This window comes from Acomys russatus, chromosome 12 (genome assembly GCF_903995435.1).
Source record: "Acomys russatus chromosome 12, mAcoRus1.1, whole genome shotgun sequence".
Taxonomy (NCBI): domain Eukaryota; kingdom Metazoa; phylum Chordata; class Mammalia; order Rodentia; family Muridae; genus Acomys; species Acomys russatus.
The window spans coordinates 39,697,655-39,706,429 of NC_067148.1; positions in this window are offsets into that span (position 1 = coordinate 39,697,655).

Here is an 8,775-nt window from a genome sequence, read left to right on the forward strand (position 1 = left end):
TAAAGTTTAATAGTGAGAGCAGTGAAGGACATCACAAAAATGAGAACCAAAGCCGGGTGGTGGTGGTGCACGCCTTTAAACTCAGCACTTGGGAGGCAACAGCAGGCAGATTGATGTGAGTTTGAGGCCAGCCTAGTCTACAAAGCGAGTCTAGGATAGCTAAGGCTACACAGAGAGACCCTGTCTCGAAAAACAAACAAACAAACAAAAAATGAGAACCAAGAAAAAAGGAAAGAATTAGGGGTCCCAAGTAAGTACAGATCACTCAAACAAAAGATGACACAAAGGCCCATATCTAGTTACCCTGGGGACTTTGATGGAACCTCACACCTTCAGTTCTCCCAGCGGGAATTACACGGTGGTGGCCCTGTAGTTCTGGGGTGTTGGTGTTAGTCCCATGTCACAGCTGTACTGTGTGATTAGGGGGTCCCTGCAGAAGCTCCATGTTCCACCCACTTCTCTGCTCAGTTCATCCCTTTGACAAGTCTGCCTGGGTCACCAGGAGGGGCCGTGACATCCTTTGAGGTGGCAAAAGTCACACGCCATCCATAATTTCTTTCTGCATGCTTACTGACTTGCCACACTCTCTGGACAGATGAGTTCAGCCATTGGTGGGACAGCATTAGTGGGCAACCACAGCTGGACAGTCAAGGAACGTAACAGAGTGCTGGAGTTCAGGGACTAGGGAACTGAGGGGGTTTGGGACACTAAGCCTGTGAAAGGCCACCTCAGACTGTCCCTTGAAACCTTTCAGCTGTCTGAGAGCTCTGGGCTGTGGGGCAAGCCACAACATTGAAGATCTCTGAAATGCCTTTGTCTCTTTGTCTCTCTTTGTCTTCTTAAGCCTGTGCTAGTCTGTTTATCTAGGACAGTGGTTCTCAACCTTCCTAAAGCTGTGACCCTTGTTCCTCCTGTTGTAGTGACTCCCTAACCATAAAGTTATTCCGTTGCCACTTCTTAACTGTAATTTTACTGCTGTTATGAATCATAATGTAAGTATCTGCTATGCAGGATATCTGATACGTGACACCCAACAGTGTCATGACCTACAAGTAGAAAACCACTGATCTAGGGCATCCTGGCCTCACCTTTGCACATACATTTCCGCCCTCCCCTTCTTTCTTTCTGTATATTTCTTCCACTTCAAAGAAGCAAGCTTCAACTTTTCCAAATCTGTCCACTCTGTTTCCCTTTCTTCCTTTCTTTTCTTTTCTTTTTTTTTTTTTTTTTTTTTTTTTTTTTTTTCTTCTTTTGGATTTTCAAGACAGGGCTTCTCTGTGTAGCCTTGCTGTCCTGGACTCGCTTTGTAGACCAGGCTGGCCTTGAACTCACAGCCATCCACCTGCCTCTGCCTCCCAAGTTCTGAGATTAAAGACTTGCGCCACCATGTTTCCCTTTCGGTTACAAATGTTTGTCTTTACCTGTGTTTTTCCTCCTTGGTAGCTTACAATAAGTCAGACAGAGTTGGGAATATGCTTCAGTCGGTAGACTGCTTGTCTAGTGAGTGTGAGGCTCCAGGTTCAGTCTCCAGCACAAAGCACGTCCCTGCAGTGCTAGCTAGCACTTGAGAGCCGCAGACGGGAGATTCAGAAGCTGAAGGTCATCCTCAGCTACGTGTGGAGCTGGGGCAGCCTGGGCTACAAAAGAACCTATCTCAAAACGTTGGTAACAATAACATTTTGTGCTTAGATGGCCTCTTCCACCAGGTGTCCAGTGAGTCACTCTTGTGCTGCTTTCCTTGGAGCCCTGGGCCCACGTCCTTTGCTACACTGTGATGCAGTGGCCTTTACTCTGATCTCCGGTTCCTTGTTTCTACCTGGGACATTGTTGGGATGGTCTTCACGATCCACATTCCTGGGTACAAGAGCCTAAGTCTTCTTCCTGTGTCCTCACCAGAATCCTTAGGTATGTCCACTCAGAGAACTTTCTAGATGACGGTGTCACGTTGCAACATCAGCAGCTGGCCATGCCTGCATCAGCTGCTCTTTTCCTAGACTGCTCCTCCTGAATCTTCCAGCTCCTGCCTATGTTTTTAGATGTTTACTTCACAGTAGCCCACTTCTTGGCTCTGAGTGTCAGTCAGTCCACAAGTCAGGAAAAGCCAAGGGCCACAGCACGAACATCTGACACGACATGTCTAGGACTGACTCCTCACCAGAATGTAAACAGTAGCTTCTGCAGCCAACCTCAGCTTGGTGTCCTAAAATTCTATTCTGTTCTGGACCAGTCTTTAAGGTCATGATGTCAGATCCCACAGGAGCAGGAAACGGGTATTGGTGTTGGTGCAGGTGTTGGTGGTCCCCAAGATTATCCCCCCATTCTAAAGCCAGCCATAGGCTCATGTTGTTTCTATCTGCTCTTTCTACCCAGTATTGTGAGTTCCCTGCAGTCTCCCTGGGTTGGATTAACACAGCTGAATGGTTCACGGGGCTCAGGGATTCACTTACTTGTATTTATGAAGGACTCAGATTCCTGGGGATGGACGAGACATGCACCGCCCTTCACAGATGCTCAGAGAGTCTCAGAACCCTGTCCTTGATACCTTTAATGAAGATTCATTGCAGAGGTATGGTCTCTAATGAACTGGGTGTGGGACCCAGCAAAGCCAGTCTGTTCAGATTCTTCTCAGCCTCTCCATGCAGCATTCCTCCATCAGGGCACGGGACAGGACCCTCTGGAATGAGGAGGTTCCTCTGACCTAATCCAAGCAGAGAAATTCCTTAAGCCCAGCTCCAAGATGTGTGTGGGTGATGAGTGGGTAAAGGGGCGGGGAGAGCAGCCAGATGGGAGGTGTCGGGAACCGGGCAATGGAGAGTCTCTGTGACCTACCTTGGAGAAGACCAAATACTTATTTCACATCACAGTCTGTTTTCTGTTAGAGTCGAATAGACTGGGGAATTTATAAAGAAGAGCCATTTATTTCTTACTGTTCTGGAGGGGGCTAGGAAGTCAAAAACATGGTGCGAGCCAGCACAGAGGGAGCCTCCCATGTTATAATAATGATTAAGATGCCACGCAACAGATCTGGTATGAAGGAGATCTATTGTGGGAAAGGGGAAAGGGGAAGAAAAGGGGAGGACAGAGGGGGGAAAAAATAAAGAAAAGTCGGGATTCCCTGTTCAAAAAGAGTTAAGATTGAAGGAGGAGGAGCTGGGGTGTGGCTCAGTTGGTAGAATGCTTGCCCCGCATACACGAAGGCCTGAGTTCTGTTCCCAGCACCACATAACCTTGGGTGTGGTGTTACTCATCAGCAATCCCATCACTCCGGGTGTGGAAGGAGGAGGATCAGAAGGTCAAGATCACCCTTATGTACAGATGCAGTTTGAGACATGAGACACCGGAAAAAAAAAAAGAAAAGTAACTCCAACCAAACATGGGCTCTTCTATACATAGGGAACATGGGACTGTACTGGCCACACACCTGTGGAGCTGGCTACACGGCAGCCACAAGAAGGAATATTTGTATACACACAGAAAGGTATCTTGAGAATAAAACTCAGGAACAAATACAAAACCTGTTTGTATCCTATAGTCCTTACGCGTACATACTGAAGCTCCTTTAAATAATATTTTAAAATGATTTTATTCTCGATGCACTCATCTAAGCTATGAACGTTTCTGAGGCCCATGCTGTATTATCGCCAAGTTGTCTATTGTGAGGTTTTCAAGCTTTTCACTCTGGCTAGCACACTCTATGACTACTATTGCCCACCGGCTGCTCAACGCCATCTCCTAATGCTATGTTGGCAGATCTGGCCTTGTGTAAGTTCATACTTCATGACTCTCTAGTGATGCTGACATTAGAAAATCGCATTGATGGTATATTTGCAACTTCTCTTTTGTAGTCTCTCTTATGTTAGTGGCAAAATACCCGGAAAGCCCTCATTCGGGGTCTGGAGGGTCTGAAGTCCTCGGTATCTGTTACTTCACACCTATATTTTCTTTTGTCTGGCTTTCCACCCCTAGAAACTTGGGTTTCTTTTGTCTGTTGTTTGTTTTTTCTTTGTTTTGGGTTTTATTTTCTAAGACAGGGTCCCATGTAGCACAGGCTGGCCCCCAACTCCTTGCTCGCCTAAGGAGGATCTTGCACCTCCTGCCTCCACCTCCCAAGTGAAAAATAAAAATTAAAGATGGAGATGGTGCAAAGTGTGAGACACTCCCATTTGTGCTTTCTCTGCTCCTTCCCAAGGCTTCCTAGGAGTCAGACATCCTCCTGTCCTCTCAGGCATGCGCAGTACTGCAGACTGCCTTGGTCTGAGGAGGTATCCTCCTCCTGGGGCTACTTGACAGTGTTATTATTGCTGCCTCTGGTTTCTGAGGGCTCTGTGCTCTTGGATTTGGAAATCATAGAAGGTCACAGTTTCTGTTTTTTGTTTGGCCATTTATTGAAAAGAAAGCTTTTCCCTTGTGGTGCCACTATTTTTTTTTTTTTTTTTTTTTTTTTTAATTCGAAGACTACAAATACCAGCCTGGCTTGTATTTATTTTGGTTTTTGAAAGCAGCTTTCTTTTCTCACTTGTGTGGTTTAGTGAAAAGCAATTACTTTGTGAGTGGTTTGTTTGTGTTTGTTTTCTAAACTTTCAGTGTTTTGCTTATGTGCAACAACTGTTCCTGGGGTCAGGGACAGCTGGCCATCACCTGCCACAGAAGAGTGGCATTCCTGTCTCTGACCTTTCTCCCTTCTGTGAATTCTTGGGCCCAGCACCTGGAAGGCCTCCCATCAGAGTCACATGGCCCAGCATTCCCCTGAATCTATGCAGGAGGCAGCGATTGTCACAGGCCATCCTGAGAGAAAGGGTACATGGCCAAATTCACAGATCTACAAGAGACGGCCTGCAAGTGTTTTCAGTCAAATCCAGTGTCTTCAAGTCTTTCAATATGCAGACCCACTTATCACCTCTGAATGACAAATACCTTGAAGAATCTCTGCCCTTACCTGCCACTCATAGGCTAGCTCTGCCCTTCCCCTCAACATCTCTCTATGCATTCTGTCTTTACAGCTGTTGATGCCGTGTTTCATATGCAGGCATGTCCTCATCACATGCATGCAGATGTGTCTCTGCCTAACTTCAGGTCAGCCAGTTTGCTGTTTCATTAGCCATTGGCACTTCCAGTATTTTTGAGCCCCAAAACTCTTGCTGCTTATGGACTATATGTGCCGTGTGCTCCCTACCTGACCCTGGAGCCAAAGTCCCTGGCCCAGCACAGCTGCTATTCTTGCAGAAGCCAGTCCCTACTAAGTGTTGCCATCTGGTGTGCTCACAGTTACTAGGACACTATGACCCTGAAGGCTGATCTGAGTCAGTCACCTGTGTGGACCAACTTCCCCTTTGTTTGGCAGCAGCTGGGAGAGCTTACCCAAAGGCCTGCAGTTGTTGCTTCCCCACACCCAAAGGAGGAAAGGATTTGGCTCTCTCTTATCTTCTTGCACCCAATCTTTACCAGGATGCATTTCCCAGAGAGCCTTGGGGCCAGGAAGGTCCTTCACAGAGAGCTATCCAAGTGACAGGCCTTCGGGGGTGCTAAATTCTCTACTTGTGGCAGATGAGTTAGTTAGCCATGGACCCATGGACCCACCTTCCCAGTGAGCCAACTCAAATATAGCCGCAGTCAGGCCCTCTGAAAAGGTAGCTTGCAGTGGTCCTTGGACTTGGTCTATATCTCTTTCTTTCTTTTCTTTTCTTTTCTTTCTTTCCTTCCTTCCTTCTTTCCTTCCTCCTTCTTTCCTTCCTTCCTTCATTACTTCCTCCTTCCTTCCTTTCTTTTTTTCCTGCCTTCCTTCCTTCTTTCTTTCTTGTTTGTTTTTCCAGACAGGGTTTCTCTGTGTAACATTGGCTGTCCTGCACTCACTTTGTAGACCAAGCTGGCCTTGAACTCACATCAATCTGCCTGCCTCTGCTTCCCGAGTGCTGGGATTACAGGCATGCACTACCACACCCGGGTGGCTAGACTTGGTCTTTCAAACCAGCTCTCAGAAAATTTTCCCCCTGGAGATATGGCTGGTTTCCAGAGGTCCAAGCTGTTTTGTTCACTCCCCAAGACTTAGAGCTCAGTTCAGGTCTTCCTTAGGTAGAACTGTGTGCCTCTTCCTCTTCCTCAGTCCATCCCTTCTCCCCTGCTTCTCCATGCGTAGCTCTCATCTGCCTATCAGTTCCTCCCTCTGAGTCACAACCTTCACCATTTCCCCTTAGCTTGAGGCTCAGGAGCAAACAAGGCATGTGAGGAGGCACCTGATCTGCTAACAGAAAGCAACACAGAGGAAGACAGCGCCTTCTGCACGCTCTGAACAACTCTCCTGGAGCTGGCCGACTCCCATCGTCACTCCATAGGGCTGTGACATGCTCCAACGAATCCCATAGATGAGACTGGAGTAAACTCTTCCAGGCCTAGAACTAGAGGAGAGCTTGCACGTGTGTCATGTGTGTGTCTGTCAACTGTCCCCACTGAGTTTGCGTGACATTCTTTAGAACGCTTTTGGGAGTGCAACAATGGAGGGTTTCACAGAGGCACCACACCAACACCTTGGTGATTTGGTTTGTTTACAGATGGGTTGGTGGCCACCATATCCGTCTGCATAGCTGACATCCACAAGATCATTCTAGAAGTAGAGCTGTCCCGGGACAGGTTTTGTTTTTGTTTGTTTGTGGGTTTTTTTTGTTTGTTTGTTTGTTTGGTTTGGTTTGGTTTTGGGTTTGGTTTTTTTCGAGGCAAGGTTTCACTGTGTCGCCTTAGCAGTCCTAGACTCACTTTGTAGATCAGGCTGTCCTCGAACTCACAGGGATCCGCCTGCCTCTACCTCCCAAGTGCTGGGCTTAAAGGTGTGCGCCACCATGTCCAGCCCTGGGACAGTTTTTGTACGAAGGGAGTCTGCCCTAACACCAGAAAGGTACGATGACCGCACACCTCAGTATCCTGAACCCCTGTATGTCATCCTGGCCTGTGGTGTGAAAAGCAGGAGGACAGATGACAAAGAGCATCCTCTGAAGGGGCGCTGGCCTTGTGCTTGCAGGAGGAAACTTGGAAGCAGAAATGACAGAGTCTGCATAGCCAGCTCCCTCCCCACCCCCTTCCTTCCAGAGCTGTCAGACCACTCTCTCTTCCTGCAGAGTGGCTTTAAAACTTGCTTTCTCACTCTGCTGTCATTTTTGTTCCTGACCCCTGGATTCCCCAGGTGCACAGGGCCAGAAAGCCACTCAATTAGCCATGTTGGCTTTGTTTATTTGTTCTGTGGGAAAGTAGACTAAAATGCTCCCCCTCCCTGTCAACCATCCTAAATCACACTGCCTTTCCAACCTATGGGGGTGGGAAACTTCAAAGAAACAGGCCAGGGCCCTGCTTAGCCTTTAAGGATGCCAAGCCAGTAGGATACTTGAAAGGGAGGTCAGCAGATTCCCCCAGGAACCAACCGTAAATGTTGCAGCTTCTGGCCAGGCCCAGAAAAGCTCTGGGAAAAGCTTGCTGCCGTGGTTCGCTTTTGTTTGTGTTTTTCACAAGGCAGTGGAAACCACTCTGACGAGTTCGGCAAGCCACAGCAGCCTGGTGTTGCCCCTTCATGTCAGAGCTCAGTTAAAATGCTTACACACCCTCAGGTGGGAAAGCAAATTCAGAGAAGACTTGGAAAACCCTTAGTTCCAACTCTTACAGTTTCTTCTAAAAATTGCATGGTTTTGTTTTGTTTTGTAATTGGGACTGACAGTAAAAACTTGAATGGGCTAAAACTATGAGGTCTTGGGTGAGACAGTCTCTTCCAAGGTAAATTATTTTTAAACTCCATCTCATCCTAAAAGTGGATATTTCTTTTGAAAAACAAACAAACAAACAAACAAACAAAGACCAACAAAACAAACAAAAACCTGTGCTTCTGCCAGCCCCTGAACTGAAAGCCTTGTCTTTGCACTGTTAAAACCTGCCACTCAGAGGCCATAAAGGTGCGGGGTGGGGTGTTTTGTAGCACACACTCCACCAGAAAGGCTGGTTTCTGCCTGTGACCACTCCTGCCAATCAATCCTGTACTGTCAAGTTCTCCCTGCTGAAGAGGGGATGTTTAAGCAACTACAGATGAGGACCAACTGACAACATCTGCCATCAGTGATAAGGGATGGCCTCTGAGAAAGGTCACAGCATCTACCCCCGACTCTGGGTTGAGTGAGTGACTCAGGGCTCCCCAACCCTCATGTTTATCTGAAAGATCTTGAAGATGATTCTCCTGTGTGTGTCTTGATGAGCTGGGCTGGAGGACTTAGCCTGTATTTTGAAAGTAGAGCTTGGGTCTCAAGAGTATGCCCACAATGTGCTGGAGGCACACAAGTGGGAGGGGGACCCCACCCTCCTGCAGCAGACAGAAAACAGACCCTGAAGTCTAGGAAGAAAAGTAGATGATTGCCATAACCGTGCGTCTTAGAATCCAGGCTGCCTCTTAGTCCTGAGGAGTTGGAGTCCCTACTGCAAACAGAAGCAGGAAATAAAATCAGGACATAGAGCTTCAGGTCTACATATGACCTGGTTGAGAAAGAACCCTTGAGGTGGATATGTGCGTTGGGATAGTAGCCTATTGGGAGGCAGCCTCCCGGAGCTGGAGCCAGCAATGACTGTGAGCCAGCTTTCAGACATTGTGTACTAGCTGCTTTTCCCGTTGCTGTGATAGATGCTCTGATAAAAGCAACTTACTGGAGAAAGGGTTGGTTGTGGCTTGCAGACTGAGGATAAAATCCATCCTGATGGGAAGATGGCAGCAGCAGGGGCATAAGGCAGCTGGTCACACTGCATCTGCAGTCT